Below are 26,512 nucleotides of genomic sequence, written 5' to 3' on the forward strand. Positions count from 1 at the left end.
CATGCTCATGGAGCTTGCTTGAGCCCATAAAGAGCTCTCTTCAATCTATATACCTTGTTCTCTTCACCTGCAACTTCATAACTAGGTGGCTGCTCCACATATACTTCTTCCTTCAATACACCATTTAGGAAGGCAGACTTCACATCCATTTGGTATACCTTCCATTTTCGCTGAACTAAAATTTCTATGACAACACGCACGATTTCCATTCTTGCAATAGGGGCATATGTCTCATCATAGTATCTTCCATACTACTGTTTGTAGCCCTTGACTACCAGCCTTGCCTTATGCCTATCAATCTTGCCTTCAGCATTGCATTTGGTCTTGTAGACCCATTTCACTCCAATCACTTGCTTCTTGGGAGGCAATTCAGTGAGCTCCCATGTCTCATTCCTTTCTATAGCATCTATCTCCTCATCCATGTTCTTACACCATTTCTTCTCCTTAATAGCTTCTTCAAAATATATTGGATCACTATGAGAAAATAATGCAAAATTAACACTCTCATCATAATCTTTATACCTTTCATCTTGGTATATCTCCCTAATACTCTTGGTCTTTCTTGGTAATATGGAGGAGAGTGTGGGATTAGAATCTTCATTGCTGCTGCTTGGCCCTTACACTCAGTCATGCCTAGAGGAGCTCGGTAATGACTGAGGTTGCTTGCCTTTTCTTCTATCTGCTCCTTCTTGTTGTTGTTCATCAGCATCCTCTTCATTCATAATTGGCACTTTACTTGAAGTGCTCGGTGACTCATCAATTTGTCCATACCAAGACTGATTTTCAAGAAATTCCACATCTCTTGAAAGCATCATCGTGTTGTTCAATGGGTCATACAGTCTGTTTGCCTTTGATTTTGAGCTATACCCTGTGAAGATGCACTTCACACCTTTTTCATCCAATTTCTTCCTTTTATCTTTAGGCACATGTCCATATGCAATGCATCCAAACACTCTTAGGTGTTCAACTATCCATCTTTCTCATGACCATGCTTCCATTGTAATCTTGTCATGGACTGCCTTTGTGGGACACCTATTAATTAGGTAAACTGTTGTTGCCACAACCTCTCCCCAAAATTTAGTTAGGAGACCTTTCTCTTTCATCATGCTCCTTGCCATTTCAACAATGGTCCCGTTCTTTCTTTCAGCCACTCCATTCTGCTATGGTGTATAGCTAGCTGTGAGCTCTTTCTTTATGCCATGTTTCCTGCAAAAATTTACAAAAGAATTGGAGCTATACTCCTCTCCTCTATCTGATCTTAGGACCTTGATATAATGTCCACATTCTCTTTCAGCCTAGACTTCAAATTCTACAAATTTTTCAAATGCTTCAGATTTATTCTTTAAGAAATACACCCATGTCCTACGACTAAAATCATCAATGAATTTCATGAAATAGGTACTCGCCCCAATAGAAGTAACTTGCATAGGACCGACTAGGTCAGTATGCACTAACTCTAATGGATATCTAGCCCTCCTAGAATTTCCAAAATTAAAGGGAAGCCTATGTTGCTTACCCAAAATACAAGCCTCACACTTGTCACATGAATTTACTATTCATGGCAAACCTTCTACCATTCTTTTATTTGATAATAAATTTAAACCAGCATAGCCAAGATGACCATACCTAAGGTGCTATAGCTATGAGGGGTCTTCTATCACACTATTTAGAGCTAACTGTGTGGAAGGTGTAGCACCAACTTGAGATGAGAAACATGTCTCTATCCTCAAGGGAAACATTCTATTCTTTGTCATTTGAACTGCTACACGTAAGTTCTTCCTCCCATCTTTCTCTTGAATGACACACATGTCATTCTCCATCAGCAGTTTGCATCCATTTTGAATGAGCTGACCAATGCTCATCAAATTGTGCTTCATACCAGGGGAAAAATACACATTTTGTATTTCCTTCTTCTCACCTTTCTTGGTGCAGACCATAATAGATCCTTTACCCACAACTGGTAGGGGTCCATTATTACCCATTTTAATCTTTGATTTGAAACTCTTGTCAATGAATGAAAACAAGGTTTCATTACCACTCATGTGGTTGCTACATCCACTGTTGAGGTACCAAACCTTAGGGCTTACTTCTTCACCAACATTACACATAATCAAGGCAGTGACATTCTTTCCAATTCCCATGTTCACATTAGCCACATTTGCTTGTCCTGACTGATTTTTTTTTTTTATCAGCATTCACTTGCATAATGCCTATATTTATGACAGTAGTAGCATTCTACATTACTCCTATTTGGGTTGTAGTTTTTCTTACCTCCTCTTGAAGTATTTTCTGAGCTACTTGCTCCATCTGCTCTTCTTGAGCTTTTTGTTGTAGCATTTCTTTGTCCTCCATTATCTTGGCCTCTACCTCTGGAGTTTTTTCTTGAGCCATTTCTTCCTCTCCCCCTTCCTCTTGGATTTTTCTAAGCCTTGAATGCTTTCTCTTGGGAAGATGAAGAAGTAGATCTGTTGATCCTATGCTCATGGGTTTGAAGTGTACCCATCAACTCATCCATTTTCAAAACAATTAGGTCTTTTGCCTCTTCTATGGTCATGACCAAATTGTCATATTTATGAGGTAAACTCCTCAAAATCTTTTCCACTATCCTCTGCTCTTGATAGTCTTCTCCATTTGACTTCAATTGGTTAATCACATTGGAGGTCCTTGAATTGAAGTCTGCAACTGATTCATTCTCCTTCATTTGAAGGTTCTCAAATGCCCTCCTTATATTCTATAGCTTTATTGTGCATACTTTATTAGTCCCCTTGAAGTTTGTCTCAAGGATATCTCATGCTTCCTTTGCATAATTTGCTGCTGCAATCTTTGGGAATACTATCTCTGTCATTGCTACTTCAATAAGACTTAATGCCTTAGCATCCTTCCTCCTTGACTCCTTCAAATGAGTCTTTTGTGAATTTGTGAGAGCAACATACTGTGTTGGGTCTATCACATCATATACTCATTAACCACAAACTCCCATAAATCATTTGCAACCATAATGTTTTTCATTTTCTTTGCCCATGTATCATAATTTTGTCCATTGAATGATGGTGGTTGCTGCCATATCTTTCTTGCATCTCTTGTCATGATAAATATCCCAAGAAAAAAAATTACCTAAATCACTGTGGATGTGGGGCCTCAAAACTCTGATACCGAAAAAATCTGCCTTGCAAATACTATTACCGAGTGCCAAAATTTGCTCGATAACTTAAGAAACTGAGTGGTAGGAGGGTAAATGAAAGGCAGTTCGTTAAACACTAGATATCGAGTGAGGTTGATAGATGAATAATCAACTTGGTAAATGAAGAAATCGGTAGACATAGCAGGGTGTGATTACCGAGTGAACTTGATAGAGAATGCGATTACCGAGTGAGCTTGGTAGCCACTAGAGAGTGGATCTCAGTAGAAGAAGGGACCGAGTGAACTCGGTAGCCACAAGAGAGTGGAACTCGATAGAAGAAGGCACTGAGTGAACTTGGTAGCCACTATAGAGAATGATTTATACCAAAGACAATATCAAGTGTAGACTTATGACATGAATATTTTCACCATTAAAACCAGAGATCCAAAGCTTGAAATACTCAACAATAAATTTTACAAATGCAATGAACAAGAAGCAATGGAATCACGTATGCCTACTTGCTTACTATTCAACTTAGATTCAAACTATTACAAAATTTGGGAGCATTTGGCTTCAACCAGAGAACCCTAAACTGGTAAAACTTGAACAACTTCAATATTTAGAAACTTTAAACTTGCAGCTCTAATGGCTGCATACAGTAACACCTAGAGCAATCACTACTTCAACAGGTCGAATTGAAAACAACAAACTATGAACTTACAGGATGACACAAAGAGGCACGTGTTACTACAATCACGAAATAAACTCCTTATGTCTCTATAACGACAAGATCTGCTGATCACTTCCTTTCACCTTTTCTCTGCAACTTCTCTGCTCTGCTAAACTCTCTTTGCCTCTCTCTCTCTCTCTCTTTGTCTACTATCTACTGATCAAATGAATGGAACATTTCTTTTTTTATACTTGCAAAAAGTTTTCCCCCTCATTTCTGAATTTGAAAACTCACCTGCCCATAATAAATTTTTTGAACGTTCAGGGGTGGTAGGTGGGCATTTGGTTCCAGGGACAAACAACAACTGCATTAAATAGTCCAACACTTCTCTAGACTATTCTTGGGCCCAATATTATGAAGAAATGCCAAGTCATTTGGCAGTTCTAGGTACCCCTCAAAAGTCAACTGCCTGTCATCCAAAAACTTTCTCACAATTCATTCAGAATTAAGATTCTTGAACATAATTCCACCATATAAACTGTAATGATTTAATAATTTGAATGTATTATATTTTATTTTTAAAATTTGACAATAAATAATATAAAAATTATATTATCTAATTATAAACACAACTATTTTGAATTGATATATAGATATGCTAATTGTATTGAAGGCACAGCTCACTGAAAGATACCTTTGAGAGGAATCCATTCTTTCTTTTTCAGAAGAGAAGTAAACATTGAAGCCGCAATCGCTTGCAGTCCAAAAGTATACTCTAGGAATTCCTAATCTCTTCACTAATTTCTGAGCCTAGCTCATAAGCCCATTATAAATAATATAGCTTAAAGGAGGCCCATCTGCTTTTTACTTCAACATATCTTTAACCATTTCAAAATGCTATGGACAATTATTTATGATGGATTCATAAAGGAGATAGCCCATCTAGAATAGTTTCGAAGTTGATGCTACTCATGGATTGTATTGATCCAGATTGGAATATTTTCTGATGCATATATTCAGTCTTAATAAAAGTAATATGAAAGCCCCTAGCTAACAAAACTTTTGAAATGTAGTAGGAAATGCCAACATTAGAACATTGGGTCTATTTTTGATGCGCATTTTTATCGCCCAAAGTTTATGAAACAACTTAAACTTAGAAAAACAATGTGAGCTCCTAAACCTGACCAAGATAGATTTATAGTAGAATTATAGCTAACGATGGCCTTTAGAAGGGAAGATGAGAACTGCAACTGACCTAAGTTTTATTTAATGTTTCTTCGAGCCTAATAATCAATACTCCAACTCATTGATTTTTTTGGATGGCCCATCATTGATTCTTGTAGTGGATAACAGATAGGTGTGTTTGAATTTCAGATACTTTAATAAGATCCTAGAAAGAATGGAAAGAAGAGAAGGTTTAAGAAGGGTGTGTAAGAATTTAAGTGATTGTGTTTGAAACAATTAAATACGAATCAAAGAAGTGAGGATTGAGAAGAATGATTGGTATCTACAAAGACAAAGATGATAAATTCATTAAGGAAATGGAGTTGAAATAGATTAGGTGAGAAAGTGATAAATGGTGAAAGGAAGTGATGAACATATTACGATTCATCTTTAAATATTATACGTTAAGGAGAAATTTAAGTTTAGAAAAAAAGTTAATTTTGACACATCACACATTAACGAGAAATTTAAGTTTGGAAAAAATAAATCAATTTTGACTATTTAACACTTTTAGTATTGGAATGAAGTTTAGTACTCTAGAAAGACTAGAAAGACTAAAGTAGGTATATGATATGTGTTATATTTGTTATATTTTCTATTACTAGTTTTCTCATGCATTTCTAAGAAGCAATTCAAAGTACACTCAAATTGCTGCCAGTGGTACATTAATGAAAAGATTGAATGACATTCATGATTTCTTTGTTTACTGGTAGTTGGCCTTTATCCTTTTTCCAATAATGAAACTTCTAACTGTACTTCAAATTTGTAGTCTTTTTATTGTGAAGAGTTGGTTTCCACCATCGAACTCTTGAGAATAGTAATTACAATGACCAATACTAACTATTGGAATAGTAAGTCCAACTAACAAAACCACTACACAGTCAACATTGAAATTAAACAAGACATATTAGTTGCATTCTTGAAAATTTAAGAGCATATTAAATGATCTTTTCCTTGTTTGCTCGCTACAAAGCTTAAACATTAAACTGAAAGTATGATTTATTTCCATGTAACCATGTGAAAGAAAAGAGCTCTTCATAGATGCTTGGATAATCCTTGAGCAACTAAGAAACATAGAAAGAGAAAATAGTATCCTATTTTGTATGTGTAGCAGCTCATTCAAGCAATAATTGTGAGAAATATTAAAATTTCAATCACAAAAACAACCCTAAATATAAAAATTTTCTCGGCAACAACTATTACCAAGTGCCAAAATTTGCTTGGTAACTTAAGAAATCAAGTGGCAGGAGAGTTTACCAAGTGAGCTCGGTAAATGAAGGGAAAACAACTCGGTAGCCAAAGGATACCGAGTGAGCTAGGTAAACACACAACTTGGTAACCAAAGGATACTAAGTGAGCTCGGTAATGTGATTACTGAGTGAACTTGGTAACCATAGGAAGGTGGAGCTTGGTAGAAGAAAGCACCGAGTGAGGTCGATACCCACTGCTAGGAGGAGCTCAATTTGAACTGTAGATGACTTCTACCAAAGACAAAACCAAGTGCAGACTTATGATGTGAATATGTTAACCATTAAAACCAGAGACCCAAAGCTTGAAATATTCACAAATACAATGAACAAGAAGCAATGGAATCATGTATGCCTGCTTACTTATTATTCAACTTAGATTCAAACTATTACAAAATCTGGGAGCATTCGGCTTCAACCAGAAAACCTTAAATTGGTAAAATTTGAGCAACTTCAATACTTAGAAACTTTAAACTTGCAGCTCTAATGGCTACATATAATAATGCTTGGAGCAATCACTGCTTCAACAGGATGAATGAAACAATAAAATATTCAACTTACAGAATGATTAGAGAAGAAACATGTGCAACTACAGGTATGAAATGAACTTCCTCTGTCCCTGCAACAAACTGGATTTGCTGATCACTTTCTCTACTCTTTGCAACTTTTGAGCTCTTCTTCTCATTGTCTCTGTCTACTGATCGAATGAATGGAACATTCCTTTTGTTATACATGCAAAATGTTTTCCCTCCATTTTTTAATTCAAAAAAATTTCACCTACCATGCAATAAATTCATTTGATCATTTTGCAAGCCATTAGGGAAGTAGGTGGGCATTTGGCTCCAGGGAGAAATGACCAACCACAATTAATATTTCAACACTCCCCCTTTATCTCGAGCCAAACAAACAAGGATCACTACTGATCCAAATCAACTACACCAAGAATTTCTCTTAGGTGTACAAAAGTTCCAATGCCTAATGGCTTCGTAAAAATATCTGCTAGCTGCTCCTCAGACTTGCAATATTCAATTTTGATATCCGCATTCTCCACCAACTCTTTGATGAAGTTATATCTGATCTCAATATGCTTGTTTCTACCATGGAAGACTGGATTCTTTGACAATGCAATAGATGAGATGTTGTCATAATAAATTGTGGTTCCATCCTCTTACCTTTCATTCAAATCTGTCAAGATCCTCCTTAACCAAATAGCCTAACAAGATGTTGCATTTGTTTCTATGTATTCAGCCTCTGATGTAGATTGAGCAACAATAGGTTGCTTCTTGTATGCCCATGAATTTGCACCCGATCCTAAATGAAATACATATTTAGAAGTGCTCTTCCTATCATCTATGCTTCCAACCCAATCACTATCTGTGTAACCAACCAACTTGAAATCATCATTTGCAGTATACAAAATTTCAAATCCCTTGGTACCTTTAACATCCCTTAGGATCCTCTTTCTTGCTTGCCAATGGGAATCCTTTGGTGTTTCCATAAATTAGAAATCAAACTTACTGCATGCATTAGGTTTGGCCGAGTTGCAGTCAAATATATTAAACTTCCAACCATACTCTTGTATAGTGTTGGATCCACTCTCTTGCTGCTATCTTCCTTGCTCAACTTCAGACCTATTGTTGTTGGTGTGGGGGCCGCCTTACTATTCTGCATTTTAAATCTCTCCAAGATCTGCCTTGCATTCTTTTCTTGAGAGATAAAGATGCCATCATGCATTTGTTTTACTTCTATGCCTAGAAAATATTTCAAGAGACCTAGATCTGTCATATCAAATTCATTTTTCATGGTCTCTTTGAACTCACTGATTAGAGCCTTATCATTACTAGTAAAAATCAAATCATCTACATACAAGACAACAATCAATACATTACCATCTTCTGCCTTGATGTAAAGAGTGGGCTCACCATTGCTTTAGTTAAAGCCATTGCTCATCAAATATGAGTCAATCCTATTATACCATGCCCGTGGAGCTTGCTTGAGCCCATAAAGAGCTCTCTTCAACCTATATACTTTATTCTCTTCACCTGCTACTTCATAACTAGGTGGCTGCTCCACATACACTTCTTCTTTCAATACACCATTTAGGAAGGCAGACTTCACATCAATTTGAAATACCTTCCATTTGTGCTGAGCTTCAATTGCTATGAAAGCACGCATGATTTCCATTCTTGCAACTGAGGCATAGGTCTCATCATACTCTCTGCCATACTGTTGTTTGTAGCCCTTGACTACCAGCCTTGCCTTATGCCTATCAATTTTTCCTTCAACATTGCATTTGGTCTTATAGACCCATTTCACTCCAATCACTTGCTTCTTGGGAGGCAATTCAGTTAGCTCCCATGTCTCATTCCTTTCTATAGCATCTATCTCCTCATCCATGGCCTTACACCATTTATTCTCCGTAATAGCTTCTTCAAAATAAATTGGATTACTATGAGAAAATAATGCAAAATTAACACTCTCATAATAATCTTCATACCTTTCATCTTCGTATATCTCCCTAAGACTCTTGGTAACAGGGAGGAGAGTGTGGGATTGGAATCTTCAGTGCTACTGCTTGGCCCTGACACTCGGTCATGCCTAGAGGAGCTTGGTAATGACTGAGGCTACTTGCCTTTTCTTCTATTTTCTCCTTCTTCTTGTTGTTCATCAGCATCCTCTTCATTCATAATTGGCACTTTACTTGAAGTGCTTGGTGACTCATCAATTTGTCCATACCAAGATTGGTTTTCAAGAAATTCCACATCTCTTAGAAGCATCATCTTGTTGTTAAATGGGTCATACAATCTATATGCCTTTGATTCTGAGTTGTACCCTACGAAGATACACTTCACACCTTTGTCATCCAATTTTTTCCTTTTCTCTTTAGACACATGTGCATATGCAACACATCCAAACACCCTTAAGTGTTCAACTGTCCATCTTCTTTGTGACCATGCTTCCATTGGAATTTTGTCATAGACTGCCTTTGTAGGACACCTATTTATTAGGTAAACTACTGTTGCCACAACCTCTCCCCAAAATTCAGTTGGGAGACCTTTCTCTTTTATCATGCTCCTTGCCATTTCAACAATGTTCCTATTCTTTCTTTCAGCCACTCCATTTTGCTGTGGTGTGTAGCTGGCTGTGAGCTCTTTCTTTATGCCATTTTTCCTGCAAAAATTTACAAAAGAATTAGAGGTATACTCCCCTCCTCTATCTGATCTTAGGACTTTGATATAGTGTCCACAATCTCTTTCAGCCTGGACTTTAAATCCTACAAATTTTTCAAATTCTTTAGATTCATTCTTTAAGAAATACACCCATGTCCTATGACTGAAATCATTAATGAATTTCATAAAATAAGTACTCCCCCCAATGGAAGTAACTTGCATAGGACTGACTAGGTCAGTATGCACTAACTCTAATGGATATCTAGCCCTCCTAGAATTTCTAGAATTAAAGGGAAGCCTATGTTGCTTACCTAAAATATAAGCCTCACAGTTATCACATGAATTTTCTATTCATGGAAAACCTTCTACCATTCTTTTATTTGACAATAACTTTAAACCAACATAGCCAAGTTGACCATACTTGAGGTGCCATAGTCATGAGGGATCTTCAATCACACTCCTTAGAGTTGATTGTGTGGGAGGTGCAACGCCAACTTGAGATGAGAAACATGTCTCTATCCTCAAGGGGAACATTCTCTTCTTTGTCATTTGAACTGCTGCAAGTAGATTCTTGCTCCCACCCTTTTCTTGAATGACACACATGTCATTTTCCATCAGCACTTTGTATCCATTTTGAATGAGATGACCAATGCTCATCAAATTGTGCTTCATACCACGGGCAAAATACAGATTTTGTATTTCCCTCTTCTCACCTTTCTTGGTGCGGACCATAATAGATCGTTTGCCGACAATGAATGAAAACAAGGTTTCATTACCACTCATGTGGTTGCTACATCCACTGTCAAGGTACCAAACCTCAGGGCTTCCTTCTTCACCAACATTACACATGATGAAGGCAGCAACATTGGGTGCACTTCCCATATTTACATCAGCCACATTTACTTGTCCTGACTGATCATTCTGCTTCTTCCAGCATTCACTTGCATAATGACCATATTTATGATAGTAGTAGCATTCTACATTAATCTTATTTGAGTTGTAGTTTTTCTTACCTCCTCTTGAATTATTTTGTGAGCTACTTGCTCCATCTGCTCTTCCTGAGCTTTCTGCTATAGCATTCCTTTTTCCTCCATTACCTCGGCCTCTACCTCTAGAGTTTTTGCCTGAGCCATTTCTTTCTCTCCCCTTTCTCTTGGATTTGACTGAGCCTTGAAAGCTTGCTCTTGGGAAGACGAAGAAGTAGATCTATTGATCCTATGCTCATGGGTTTGAAGTGTACCCATTAACTCATCCATTGTCAAAATAGTGAGGTCTTTTGCCTCTTCTATGGTCATGACCAGATTGTCATATTTATGAGGTAAACTCCTCAATATCTTTTCCACTATCCTTTGCTCTTGATAGTCTTCTCCATTTGACTTCAGTTGGTTAATCACATTGGAGATCCTTGAACTGAAGTCTGCAACTGATTCATTTTCCTTCATCTGAAGGTTCTCAAACTCCCTCCTTATACTCTGCAGCTTTACTGTATGGACTTTATCAGTCCCCTTGAAGTTCATCTCAAGGGTATCCCAAGCTTCCTTTGCATAATTTGCTGCTGCAATCTTTTGGAATACAGTCTCTGTCATTGCTACTTCAATCAAACTTAATGCCTTAGCATCCTTCCTCCTTGACTCTTTCAAATGAGTCTTTTGTGCATTTGTGAGGGCAGCATACTGAACTGGGTTTATCACATCATTGAATCCATTAACTACAAAATCACACAAATCATTAGCAACCATTATGGTTTTCATTTTCTTTGCCCATGTATCATAATTTTTCCCATTGAATGGTGGTGGCTGCTACCATATCTTTCTTACATCTCCTACCATGATGAATATCCCAGAAAACAAATGCCCTAACTCACTTTGGATGTGGGGCCTCAAAGCTCTGATACCATGTGAGAAATATTAACATTTCAATCAAAAAAACAACCCTAAACCTAAAAATTTGCTTGGCAACAACTATTACCGAGTGCCAAAATTTTCTCGATAACTTAAGAAACTGAGTGCTAGGAGAGTTTATCGAGTGAGGTTGGTAAATGAAGGGGAAACAACTTGGTAGCCAAAGGATACCGAGTGAGCTTGGTAAACACACAACTTGATAACCAAAGGATATCGAGTAAGCTAGGTAGTGTGATTACTGAGTGAACTCGGTAACCATAGGAAGGTGGAGCTTGGTAGAAGAAAGCACCTAGTGAGGTTGGTAGCCACTACTAGGAGGAGCTTGGTTTGAACTGTAGATGACTTCTACCAAAGACAAAACCAAGTGCAGACTTATGATGTGAATATGTTCACCATTAAAACCAGAGACCCAAAGCTTGAAATATTCAACAATAAACTTCACAAATACAATGAACAAGAAGCAATGGAATCACGTATGCCTGCTTTCTTACTATTCAACTTAGATTCAAACTATTACAAAATCTGAGAGCATTTGGCTTCAATCAGAAAACCCTAAGCTGGTAAAACTTGAACAACTTCAATACTTAGAAACTTTAAACTTGCAGCTTTAATGGCTGCATACAATAACATATGGAGCAATCATTGCTTCAATAGGACGAATGAAACAATAAAATATTCAACTTACAAAATGATCAGAGAAGAAACACATGCAACTATAGGCATGGAATGAACTTCCTCTATCCCTGCAACAAACTGGATCTGCTGATCACTTTCTCTGCTATCTGCAACTTCTAAGCTCTTCTTCTCACTGTCTTTGTCTACTGATCGAATGAATGGAACATTCCTTTTGTTATACATGCAAAATGTTTTCTCCCCATTTTTGAATTCAAAAAATTTTCACCTACCATGTAATAAATTCATTTGATCATTCTACAAGCCATCAGGGAAGTAGGTGGGTATTTGGCTCCAGGGAAAAATGACCAACCACAATTAATATTCCAACAATAATGAGTCTAGATTTATTTCTCTTGTGAACGCAGCAGCATAGTTTGCCAAATCTTTGTGTTTATTGTAAAAGCAGCAGCTCTATAAGTGAAATTTTATTTGCAAGAACTAGAGTTCTAAATATTATACAAAGTGTTGAGTATTGTTCTATTCAATAATTTGATTTTGTGACAGAACAAATTAAGATATTGTTTCTTAATCTATTTATTTTAGTTGAATGGCTGAAGTATCTTTTAGATTGCCATTTCTATTAATTTATTAATGGAAAGAGATAAAGCTTCATATTGATTAGCTGAGTTTGTGTCTGTGTATAAATTGGTTTTTGTATTTGTATTATCCTTAGGCTTCTATTTTTGTCATCTGGTATCAGGGCCAAGTGCCATGTTAATGGAGTTATCTTTTTGTATTAGTTTCTCAAATCACTACATTCTTCATATTAATAGAAATTATTAAGAATATTGTCAATTATAACAAGAGTTTTGTTTAGTGTTAGGATAAACCACGGACAGAAATAAAAACTACATGCAAATATAACCAATAACAGAAAATAATAGAACACATAGAAATGAACACAAGGCACCAATATTTAACGTGGTTCACCCAATCCCTGGGCTACGTCCACCAAACAGCAAGTCCGATCTTATTACAATCCAGTGATTACAACCTGATTACAATCCGTAATCCCTTACAGCTCAATACCGCCACAAGAACCAATTTCATATCACCACCCACAAAAATACCCAACCCTAAGCCCTTTTTATACAATTATTAAACCGCTTTAGGGTTATAACATGTCAGCCATATGTCGGCCATAATATGTCGGCCATATGTCGGCCATAATATGTTAGCCATAATATGTCAGCCATGGCCCGAACCCCACTATTTATGAAGTATGTACAGTACTTTCTTGATCAGTCACCACAATCTAAAAATCTCCCACTTGGGGACTGATCAGGCTCCACACTAAACAATAATCTCCCACTTGGAGACTGATCTTGTAGCAATACAACTACCGCATGGGGTTCCCACTGGATCAAACCACCCTGAACTCTGCTGTTCTTTTATTCACATTTAGTCTAAAAGACCAATTGAAGCTGAAGAGGAGTTCAGCTTCTCCCTTGTTACAACCTTTGTCAACATATCTGCTGGATTTTCATTGGTGTGTATCTTCTCCAGCTTTAACTGTCCATCCTCCAAAACTAACCGAATGAAATGGTACCGCAACTGTATGTGTTTGGTCTTAGAATGCAGAGCTGAATTCTTAGCAAGATGAATGGCAATCTGACTATCTGTGAACAAATAATTATCCTTCTGAGGATGTCCCAATTCTTCCAAGAAGAACTGAAGCCATATCATCTCTTTGGCTGCCTCTGTAGGAGCAACATACTCTGCCTCTGTAGTGGAGAGAGCATTAATCTTCTGTAGCCTAGAAACCCAGCTCACGGCTGTCCCACCAACAGTAAAGACATAACCTGTAGTACTCCACCTGGTATCAATATCCCCAGCCAAATCTGAGTCAACATAGCCCTGTAAATCAGTAGTAGAGCCCCACAAGTGTAAACACTTATTGGATGTTCCTCTCAAATATCTGAGAATCCACTTGACAACATTCCAATGCTCAAATCCTGGATGACTCATATACCTGCTAATGACTCCCACTGCATGTGCAATATCTGGCCTAGTGCATACCATAGCATACATCAAACTTCCTACAGCTTAAGCATAGGGTACGTTGGACATCTTATCCTCCTCTTCCTGTGTCTTGGGACACATCTCCTTAGTCAATTTCAAATGACCAGGTAAAGGTGTGCTGACAGCTTTAGCATTCTCCATAGAGAAACGTTGCAACACCTTCTCAACATAATCAACTTGGGATAGCATCAATATTTTGTTCTTCCTATCTCTGCAAATCTTCATACCAAATATTTGTTTTGCTGCCCCCAAATCCTTCATAGCAAATGCATGTGCTAATTGGCGTTTCAACCCCTTAATATGATCCATGTTAGACCCAGCTATAAGCATATCATCAACATATAAACATAAAATAATGTAACTATCATCATCCAACCTCTTAAAATAAACATAGTAATCTGAATGACACCTATTATATCCATGCTCATGCATAAAACTATCAAATTTCAAATACCATTGCCGAGGTGCTTGCTTCAAGCCATATAAACTTTTCTTCAATTTGCACACTAAGTTCTCCTTACCTTTGACCTCAAAACCCTGTGGCTGAGCCATATATATTTCTTCATCCAAATCACCATGAAGAAAGACTGTTTTAACATCCATCTACTCTAAAAGCAAATCTTTAGTAGCCACAAGACTTAAAACAGTACGAATAGAAGTCATTTTAACAACAGGAGAAAATATCTCATCAAAATCAATTCCCTTTTTCTGTGCAAATCCTTTTACAACTAACCTAACCTTAAATCTTTTCTTACCTCCTTCCTCTTCTTTCAAGCTATAAACCCATTTATTCTGTAAAGCCTTTTTACCTGCAGGCAACTTGCACAAATCCCATGTCTTATTTTTCAGCAAAGAGTCTATTTCATCTTTCATTGCAGACTCCCACTGAATCTTAGTATCCACCTACATAGCTTCATCATAACTTTCAGGTTCACCAGCATCAGTAAGTAAAATAGAATACAAAGAGGGAGAAAACCTTTGTGGAGTTCTAATTGGCCTTGTTGACCGTCTAACATTCACTGGTGTGTGTGGTATTTGTTGTTGCAGTTGTTGGACATCATGAGGAATGGTTGGAACATCAGCTTTTGGAGTATCATCCAACACTACATAATCATCTTCTTTCTTCTCATGTTGCTGCAATAGATCTTTGTACAACACTTTTTCATTGAATATGACATCCTGGCTTCTTATAATTTTATGATTTTCAAAATCCCAAAGCCTATAGCCAAATTCATTAATGCCATATCCAAAAAAGACACATTTCTTTGATTTAGCTTCTAGCTTGGTTCTATTTTCAGAGTCTATATGAGCAAAAGCTTCACAACCAAAGGTCTTGAGAAAAGAATAGCTCACCTTCTTACCAGTCCATGCTTCCTCTGGAATACCACAACCCAAAGGAGTAGAGGGTCCTCTATTAATTAAATATACTACAGTATTGACAGCCTCTGCCCACATGTGTAAGGGCAACCTAGCATGCAACCTCATGCTCCTTGCGCGCTCCATTATAGTCCTGTTCATGCGTTCAGCCACTCCATTTTCCTATGGAGTCCTTGGAACAATTTTTTGTCTATGAATACCATTAGTGGAGCAATAATCTTCAAATTCATGACTGCAATACTCACCACCATTATCAGGTCTAAGACATTTTAATTTCTTACCAGTCTCATTTTCAACCAAGCATTTCCATTTCTTAAAAGTTTGAAATACATCAGATTTCTGTCTAAGGAAATAAACCCATACTTTTCTAGTTGCATCATCAATAAATGTAACATAATAATGAGATCCACCAAGGGAAGATACCTGAGCCGGTCCCCATACATCTGTATGCACAAGCTCTAATTTCTCCTTTTTGTTTTCCTTCCCAGTCTTTACAAAACTCACTCTCTTTTGTTTTCCATACACACAACTTTCACAGAAATCCATATTCACACATTTTAGACCTGGTAAAACTTTCTTTGAATGAAGTACTTTCATACCTTTCTCACTCATGTGCCCAAGTCTATTGTGCCACAACGCTGTATCAGAATCTACAACAGCTATTTGATCTCCCTGCTCAACTGCAGTAATTGTTCCTGAATATTCATTTTTCTCTGAAACAATCAAAGTAGAAGGAACAATATGACCTGTACAAAGATATAAGGTGCCTACTTTCACAGCTTTTGCTACTACAAAGGAACCTTTTGAAACCTTCCAATTTTTATCATTAAAAGTAACTACACAACCCTCATCACCGAGTTTCCCTGCTGAAATTAAATTCCTACTCAGCTTTGGAACATGTCTTACCTCATGTAGTAGCCAATGATTCCCATTCTACAACTTAATCTTAATTTTTCCCTTTCCAACAATCTGACAGGGTTCATTATCCCCCAAATAAACAAGCCCAAAATCCCCTTGGACATAATCAATGAAATAACCTCTATGAGGTGTAGCATGAAAAGAAGAACCAGAATCTAAAACCCATGAATCATCAACACTCTCTAAAGACAGAAGCAAAGCATCCTCTTCAGATTTGTTACTTATCACATTTGCCTCTTTGTCTCCATCTGATTTATCTCCTTCATTTTTCTTTCGAGTCCAACAATCTTTCTTTTTGTGCCCTGGTTTCCCACAGTACCAGCAATCATTTGGTCCTCTCGATTGAGACCTCCTCCCCTTTGACTTTCCTCTTGATTTCCCATGATTTCCAGAGTTACTTCCTCTTTCAGTCGTTCTGCCCCTGCTTTGTGCATTTAAAGCACTTCCTGATGTAGATCCACCTGAGGATTTTCTACGAGTTTCCTCACTTAAAATAACACCGATCACATCATCATATTTTAGGGTACTAGATCCAGGAAAAAAATTACTCACCGCCATTACCAAGCCATTCCAGCTTTCAGGCAAAGAACAAAAAATCAAGAGAGTCCTAATTTCTTCATCAAAATTGATACCCACAGAAGAAAATTGACTAGTAATAGTATTAAACTCATTTAAATGATCTGCAACAGATCTACCTTCTACCATTTTCATATTAAATAAACGCTTCATGAGAAATACCTTATTTGAAGCAGAGGGCTTTTCATACAGTGTCGCTAGGGTTTCCATCAAATCTTCTGTCGTCTTTGCTTTTGTAATATTAAATGCCACCGATGGTGCCAAGCATAACCGAATGCTTTCAAGTGCCTTTCTGTCCAAAAGATCCCATTCAGCCTCTAACATAGTTCCCTGATTCTTGGCTTTTCCTTCCAACGGCTTCCATAAATCCTTCTGATATAAATAGTCTTCCATTTGCATCTTCCATAACTGGAAGTTCTGCCCATTAAACCTGTCAACCCTCAACTTATCCTCATCTTCCATTGCTCCCACTCAACTGTGAGACTCCCACTTAATTGTGAGACTCCCACTTAATTGTGAGACTTTCCTGCAGAGGATAACTGAAAGACAACCTTGCTCTGATACCACTTGTTAGGATAAACCACGGATAGAAATAAAAGCTACATGCAAATATAACCAATAACAGAAAATAATAGAACACACAGAAATGAACACAAGGCACCAAGATTTAATGTGGTTCACCCAATCCCTGGGCTACGTCCACCAAACAGCAAGTTCGATCTTATTACAATCTAGTGATTACAACCTGATTACAATCCGTAATTCCTTACAGCTCAATACCACCGCAAGAACCAATTTCGTATCACCACCCACAAAAATACCCAACCCTAAGCCCTTTTTATACAAGTATTAAACCGCTTTAGGGTTATATCATGTCAGCCATATGTCGGCCATAATATGTCGGCTACCATGTCGGCTACTTCCCAAATTTTTTTTTTTATGAAGTATGTACAGTACTTTCCTGATCAGTCACCACAATCTAACATTTAGCTCTCAAGATATTTTATTATTTAAAACCTTGTAGAGAATGGATATGTTGAACTTGCAGATGTAACAACATATAGAACATTGTCTTAGGTAGATAAGGATTTGCTAAAGGATAAAAGAAGAGGATTTTAAAGCTCTTTTCTACATTTCTCAAACAGTACATGAGAGCATTTTTCTAAGAGTTGGAGTTACAATAAAATAAAAGAATTCATGAAATATCCTTCAAACTACATACCAATCTATGGAGAAAGAGAAAATAGTGTATCCTTCAAACTGCAAAACAAGAGATGGATAAAGCAAAAATTAAGAAAATACAAATGTTAAGAAGAGATTTTGAAATTGTGAATGAAAGATTTTGCCTCTGTAGATTAATTTTTTAATCAATTTTTTGATCTAGTTAATCAAATTAGATCTCATGTGATATCTTCAAAGGTAGAAGAATAGTTTAAAGTATTCTACGAAGCCTACCTACAATGTTTGAATCATTTTTTATTATTATAGATATATAAAAAAATCGTTGTAAGTTCTTTGTAGATGACCTCCGTGTTTATATAACTTCTCACAATGTGTCTCTTTATAGGAGCATAGAAAGGAAATAAGAGTAAGACAAGGTGTTAAATGGGTGCACTATTACAAGTTCCTTACTAAGAATTAAGTTCCCATATGTATCTTCCTTCTTATGATAATTAGAAAACAATGCATTAAATGGTGGCTAATAGGGGTTTAAGAATTCTTATGTGTCATGTTGGTATTTGTATTCATTTTCATTTTTAAGATCAATGTTTTCAAAGTCGTTATAGCATTTAAATTACTTCCATTATAGATATCCTATTAGCTAGCTTACTTTGATAAACTATGAAAACTAGATTTTAGTGGCAAGAATGATACTATTTATTATATTGATTTTAGAACCTCTATATTGATGTTGTGATATCTAATTGAATAATTGTTATTGGTAGTTATTATGGTAATAGAACTTGACATTTACCTTCATAAAGGGTGGATGAAATTCAATGGTAGGTTTTTTAAAGTAAAATTATTGTGCAAATAACTTGATAAAGGTATTGTGAAGTAATATGTTACTTGTTATATTTTAGTAAGCATTGAACAACTATGTGTGAATGTGATAGTAGCTAAATCTTGATTAAGGGTACTTTCATATACTATATGTATTGAATGGATTTTGATGGCTATTTGATGATAGAAATTAAATTATGGCTTAGTTAGAATCAAAATGCAAATTATATGTTAAATTAAAAATTGATATCATATACTACATGTGATTGGTAGATTTAGATGATTATTTGATGATAGAAATTGAATTATGGCTTCGTTAGAATCAAAATGCAAATTATGTGTTAAAGTCAAATTGGTGATTTAGATTCTTACATATACTTTAGATGAAATATTACATGATGCTTGAATTCTACAAATATATGATTTCAATTATTGAGATTTATTTAAAGCAAAGGATTATTGGAAACTAAAAATTCATATTTAGTGTGTAGGAAATCAACCATGGAATTGAAATTGGAGAACTAAGGTTAGAACTATGTGAAAACTATAAAGATAAAGTTTAATCTAATGAAGAGAGTAAAAGGTAATCGACATGTTGTATTTCATGTGTAAACATGATTAGGTGAATATAATTAAATTAAATTGCATTATGCAATTGGGCATGACATTCGTATTTGAGAGGTATACCTTGTAGTGTCACTTGATACTTGTATTTTTTATATTGGAGTGACATGTCTACTTAGGATTTGGCAAGAGTTACCAAACCTAGGAATATACCTAATAGGTTACCTAAGTAAACTCACTTGCTTATAGAGACTCGAGTGATGTCCCATCAAGATGATCCTATAGGTAAGCATCTCATAGACTTTAAAGGGGTTAGAAGTCACTCTAGGGAGTTTTTTAAGATACAATTAACTAGATTAATAGGTTTAGTAGGGGTTAATGGTTAATATTTAGAAATTAGGATGTCAATATCATATTTATGACCATTCAAAAGAACCACATTTTGAAAGTGGTAAAAAATGGAGAAGGCCATGCCCTTTTTTCATTTCTCACACTTTTGGTTCACTCATCATTTATGGAGGGGATAAAATTGGAAGAGGAAGAGCTTGTAGTCACTTTTTGAATTAAGGATTAGTTATTGGATAGTTGGTTGGAGTCCGTTTTAGAGGGATTTGGTAAGCGTTAAAGGTTGTTTACCCATAGACATAGTTTAAAAACATTTTAGTTTTAGAGAAGACTTGGAGAAGGTTAGAAAGTAAAAAGGGGAAAATCTATCCATCAAACCTCATTTTCCATTTTCTTTCGATCAACTTTGCTATTAGGAGTTCAAAGGATGACAAAAAAACCCACTAATAAAATGGCATTGGATTGTCTTCACTAAGTAATCTTTATGATAACATGTCCAAGATCTTGAAGTAGGTCATCAATAATGTCTTTTTCAATAGAGTACCTTTGAATCTCATAGTACATCCTCAACATCGATCTCTCCTCTAATCATATATAATTTGCATTCAATATTGAACAAATAACATAATGATCTCACTGGTGATTACAACCAAGGAAATAGTCTTTCCTTTATACCAAGTCCTAAAACAAGTATTGAGTAACTGTTAGGGATTTCTTATTTTAGAATAAATAGTATAGGACCACATTAAGATATTACATTTCATGTTACATTATAAATAACACTTCTAATAACTTGATTTTAAGAATAGTTGACTTCCTAGGAATAACATATTCAACAACTTTCAAAAATTCCCATAGAATGAACATATGATTCTACCACATTAACCATGGCATCTTGAAAATTTCTTATACCATAATCCAAGTATGTTGAATTACTTTGAGCTTTATAAAAAAGATACAATGCAATTACTAGAAACTATCAACTAGAAACTCTGTTTGAGAATAGTTTCCAAAAAACTTAATCTAACTCACGTAAATCTTCATAAATATTTTATGCGGGTATAAACATCGAATTAAAAAATATTCCTAAATATACCTTCAAGTTCACATAACATAAAACATTGACCATGAACTTTTCTTCATGAATCTTCCTATATAACTCTAGTTGAGCTATCTAGAAAATTGATATATTGGCATCAATGAAAAACATTGTCATGAATACAACACATAAACACTCAATCATCTCGCTAATACACTACCGAACTCCCTCATACAACCACATAAAGAAATTATGCAAGCTTACTATTTGCCCCCTTTGAAATTGATGGAAAAATAAGATGAGAAATATCAAGGTAGCATGAATACCAAAATATATTTCTTCCTCATCTGCCTTTACTCCTTCATTCATATTGCCTATGAATTAAAACATACATCTCTCTCTTAGATAAGTTGTAAAGAGTTTTTCACATTCTAATAAAGAAACATAAATTACATCTCTCCCATTGATCAAGAATCAATTTCTTAACAGTGTTACTCTCCCCTATAATACTTTACTTCTCTCCCTCAATAGCAAAGAAGGTTTTTTTCATGTGCTACTCTCCCCCATTCATAAAGAATGTTTTCTCTATTTAAAAATCTACCCCATTTACATCAATGAAAAAGGTGTCATTATGACAATTCTCAAAGTTTTATTATCTCCAATCAAAATAATAAAATATCAAGTCTTCAAAGACACTATTAAATACCATTACCAATAGTCCATAATGACTTAGCTCAAAAACATAAACTCCCACATAGGAGAAGCATCAAGCATCCAATATTGACAAAAGGATTTAGTTTGTTGTTTCATACTAAACTAATGCAATCTATGCATCAACTACTTTGAATAAGGTTACAACATAACCCAAGCATACCTCTCAAATACTCAAATGTATCCTTAGCCAAAGGTTTAGTAAGTTTTTTTTCTATTTTCTCCATTATGCCAACATATTTCAATCCTATCTCTTTCTCTTCTAACTTTTCTACCAAAAAGTGTTACTTAATTGAAATGTTCTTTTTCTTTGAATATAAAACTATATCCTTTGATATGATAATTGTACTTGTGTTATAAAAATGTTTCAATATACTTTAGCATTTTTTAGTCTCACTGGTGCAATCTATGCATCAACTACTTTGAATAAGGTTACGACATAACCCCAAGCATACCTCTCAAATAATCAAATGTATCCTTATCCAAAGGTTTAGTAATTTTATTTTTTTCTATTTTCTCCATTATGCCAACATATTGCAATCCTATCTCTTTCTCTTCTACATTTACTCCCAAAAAGTGATACTTAATTGAAATGTTCTTTGTCTTTGAATATAAAACTATCACCTTTGATATGATAACTATACTTGTGTTATCAAAATGTTTCAATATCATTTAACATTTGTTAGTCTCAATTGATAGAGTGATTCAAAGTAGGAGATTAGTAGATGTTGATGCTATGAATATATATAAGAGAGTCATATCAGTTAATATATTGTTATTAATGTCAAACTCTTAGTCTGCTAGACATTATGCTAACTTAGTAGAGTACGACATCATTAGATTGATGAAGATGTTTTGATTGATGAAAAGGATTTGAAGAAGGTATGATGAAGAAAAAATTAATATGTAAGGTATTCAATGCGTAGTTGAATAAGTTGGAAAATGATAATGTAAAATTGGTTTGATTATTTTGCAATCATGTATAGTTGCAAAGTATTGAAGAACACCAACTTAATTGAGTTACAAGGTTAATGAATGGAGAATATATTCACCAAGTGAATAAAGTATTGCTTGAGCAATGGAAAAAGTAAAGAGGAACACAACATTTCCTAAGAAAGTTAGTATTAACTGAGTTCTATAATGCCTGACTGATGTTATGTTTACCAAGTAACTTCTAGATGAAGAATATTGAAAAATTAGAATTTGAGGTTGTAATGTGATGAAATTTTGAAATGTTTGAGATGGTCTAAGGCACAATTCAATGCTTTTTACAAGATCTATGACTAAAAAAATTTACAAAGCATTTAAGGAATGAAATTGAATGAAGATAAGGTCCTAAAACCAACTGATAATGTAATTAATAGTAAGAGATTGCTAGTTGATAAGTGCCATGAATTTATGTAGAAGAGTCATATCATTTGTTATATTTTCATTGATGTCAATTTCTTAGTTGGATAGACATTATGCTAACTCAAGAAAGTACCATATCATTACATTGATGAAGAGAATTTGAAGAAAGTGTGATGAAGATAAAAGTGATATGTAAGGTATTCAATGGATACTTGAATGAGCTGGAAAATGATAATATATTATTGTTTGATTATTTATGAATCATGTATTATTGAAATATATTGGAGAATATAAGGTATTGGAGTTTAAAAAAAAATACTGAGCAATATAGAGCCTCAATACCAAAATGATAATACGTATGCAACCTAAGGATTAGCCATTTCCTATTCTTAGTTACACATGAAAAACATTTGGATCCAACATTAACAAAACCAAGGATGGTTTTCTTCTATTTAGGCTCTGTAAAACCAAGGAGGGTATACCTAAGGGATGATTCAATCGTACTGTTGTTGTATGAAAACTATCTTAGTTTCATTCTGATTCTCATCCTCAATTCATAAACACATAGCTAATTGTGACATTTTAAATTGGATGCATCCCATATAATAGATTTGGTGATAAAGTCTTCTGTAGATCTACAAGTATTCTTTGCAATAGTGGCTAAGGGTAGAATATTTCATGCAAACAGTTACTAACCAACTTTGAAGATCTTTAGGAAATAAAAGCAAAATTGATTGTAATTTTTCATTTGATACCCATCTATGATATATTTCTCTTCCAACTAAATTAATTTGACCAGTTCCTAATCCATTAAGGTTTAGAGTCTACTGCAATTCCATAGATCTAAATTGTTACGTTACAACAAATATCATCAGCAATTCTTACTGGACTTTATCATTCAAAACATCCCCCCTATTACTACAAAAATCTTATCAAATTCATCAAAGCTTTTACTTAATTCATTGAACTAATAGCGGTGATGAGAAGATATACAACCTAAGTGGATTGCATTCAATTGCACAAGCCTTTACTCACACAACATCAAGATGACTAAGTAATCAAAAGGAGAAAAAATTAAAAAAAGAACTGATATGGGGACAGTTCATAATTTGTATTCATTTTCTTTTAAAAATTGTATAAATTTGTAGTGAACTCAAAATGACCTTAGAATGAAACACAGAGATCACTCTATATTTATGCATTCTCAGAAAACTTGTAGAGAACATACATCATAGAATTTGCTCAAATTATTGGACCGAATACATCCTAGGTGTAACACTAAAATATATGAGAAAATAGACCATCACATTTCTTTGAAAACTCATTTATAGAGGCATGAGTTGCAACAAGAAAAGGTCAAATGTGATTGACAGGTGTCCTTCAAAAGATTCTTACATACACCTATCACAAGAAGACAAAATTGTGAATAATAGAAAGACTGGTAAATTATAAATCCTTTTGTGGGCCCCTTTTTGTTATTCCATTTGGAAAGACAAAAACACTATGATTAGATTCTTTTATCATTCTAGTTCCTTGAGGTAGGTGGCCATCAAGTTTGAAAGTGATGAGTCATCTCCAACTACTTGAGGATTCTCTTTGTCTTTACAATCAACTACACAGGTGACTTCTATTTTTGCACCTTCTTCTTCCTCATCATCTCCTACCATCTACTCTATAGACATAAATTTATCTTTCCACTCATTGTAGGTAGTGTCATCAAGCCAATCAAAACTTAATACCTCTCCTTGTACAATTATTAGGCAATTTGCAATTGCCTCTATATCCACAAGATCTTTTCTGATGGTGTTGTAGAACAACTGTACCTTTATCAACACTTCATTTGTCATTGCCCATAATAAGTGGCCTATTTCATTTATAACTTTATTCATTCTTTCACAAAATATCTCATCTAGCACCTTCTTCCATTCTTCCTTTCCCTTCACTTTCTCAATTTTCTTTAAAGCACAAGTGAATAAATCAATTTTTTTTGCAAAATACTTGGAAAAACAAATAGTTAATTTTCTTTGGAAGGAATCTTTTTTATCATAAAAACCTTGTAATTTATTTAATAGATCAAAGATCTTTTCTATCTAATGATACGTTAGCTAGATAACAGATATACACATAGTAGTGATATCTTCATTTCTTTCTGTCCATTCTTTTACAATGGGTCTGAATACAACTTCAATTCCTTTTAACTCATCTATGATAGCTACAATCACTGCTAGCAAATCAAAAAATGATGGCCATTCAATTCTATCTACTAAATACATGATACCTTGCCTCAATTTTTCATTATATTGATTATTAAGTTCTACATGCAATGCATATAACATATGTTTCTCCTCTTTAAAATCCTTTGTAGTATACAACTATGGCCTTTCTAGGGTATGTAGTATCTCAATAATTGGTATTGATTTAAAAGGCTCAATAGGTGGTTGTGGGGGGTATGCAATCCTGGGTTTATTAGATTCTCCTAATTTTCTTTTCCCAAGAATTTTCTCCCTTTGAGTCACTTTATTTTCCAATGACTATATTTGCATACCCCTCTCCTCATATGCTTTTAGAACTTCTTCAAACCTAGCATTGAGTTGGGAAAATCTATTTTCTTCTTGGCTAGACACCACACTACCAAATTTTAGCATTTATGATACCATTACCTTTTTTTTTTTACTACCTACCTCACTAGCCTTGAACATTGTCAATGCACTAGTATGCTCTACAGTAGAAATCTCATGCATTCTGGTATTGTTCCTTTTTTCCATAGACCAAATAACAAGGGCTCAATAGTCATTACTAAATTTTACTGAGTTGTGAACCTGTAATATCTCTTCCTCAGTCCTTAATTGAACATCCCTCTGTTTTCTTACTGAATAAAAAACAATGGCATTCACTATATCCCATTTTGGAAGAAGGAGTACTCCTGACTATTTAACTATTTGTCTCCCAGCTTCAGGTGTAAATTGAGCAAATTCATTCAAAAATTTAGAATTTACCTCTTCCTTAATAGTAGATCCAAGTTTGTTTGGCCATTCTACTTTTATCTTCTCACAAGTTTTCTCAAAATTTCCCATGTTTAATCTCCACAAAAATTGAGCAAAAGCCCTAGATTTTATAAAATTCTCATCATTAATAGATTTTTCTGAGGCTTGGGAAACTATGGAATCAATCTCCTTACCTTGATAATTAGCCATAGTGAGATCCAATGAAGGTGCAGGTGGTTCTTGAGGTTCTCCAGTCTCCAAATCTATGGAAGTAACAATTACATCTCCCTCTCCACCAATTTGTCTAAGCTACTCCCTTAGAGATGTTTCATCATCAATTTTGATTGGGGATTAGCTTGGGGAATATTGTTCCACTTGGGAAGAAGACCCTTGCTCTAATTTTTGTCTTTTTGGAGCACTAGCTACAAATGGGCTTCCTGGGCTTGGTCTCTACTGAAGAGGAACCTGCTGTACATTCTGGATCATTACATATCTCGTCCTTTTTTGCAAGGTTTATATGCTAGTGGCCACTACATTTTTGCTTTTGATCCTCCTTTGAACCTCTGCAACCTTATCTGGATATGTCTCAACATATATGGCCTTCTTCTCATTCA

Source organism: Cupressus sempervirens, chromosome 5 (genome assembly GCF_028749045.1).
Source record: "Cupressus sempervirens isolate cs-2001-9-10 chromosome 5, ASM2874904v1, whole genome shotgun sequence".
Lineage (NCBI taxonomy): Eukaryota > Viridiplantae > Streptophyta > Pinopsida > Cupressales > Cupressaceae > Cupressus > Cupressus sempervirens.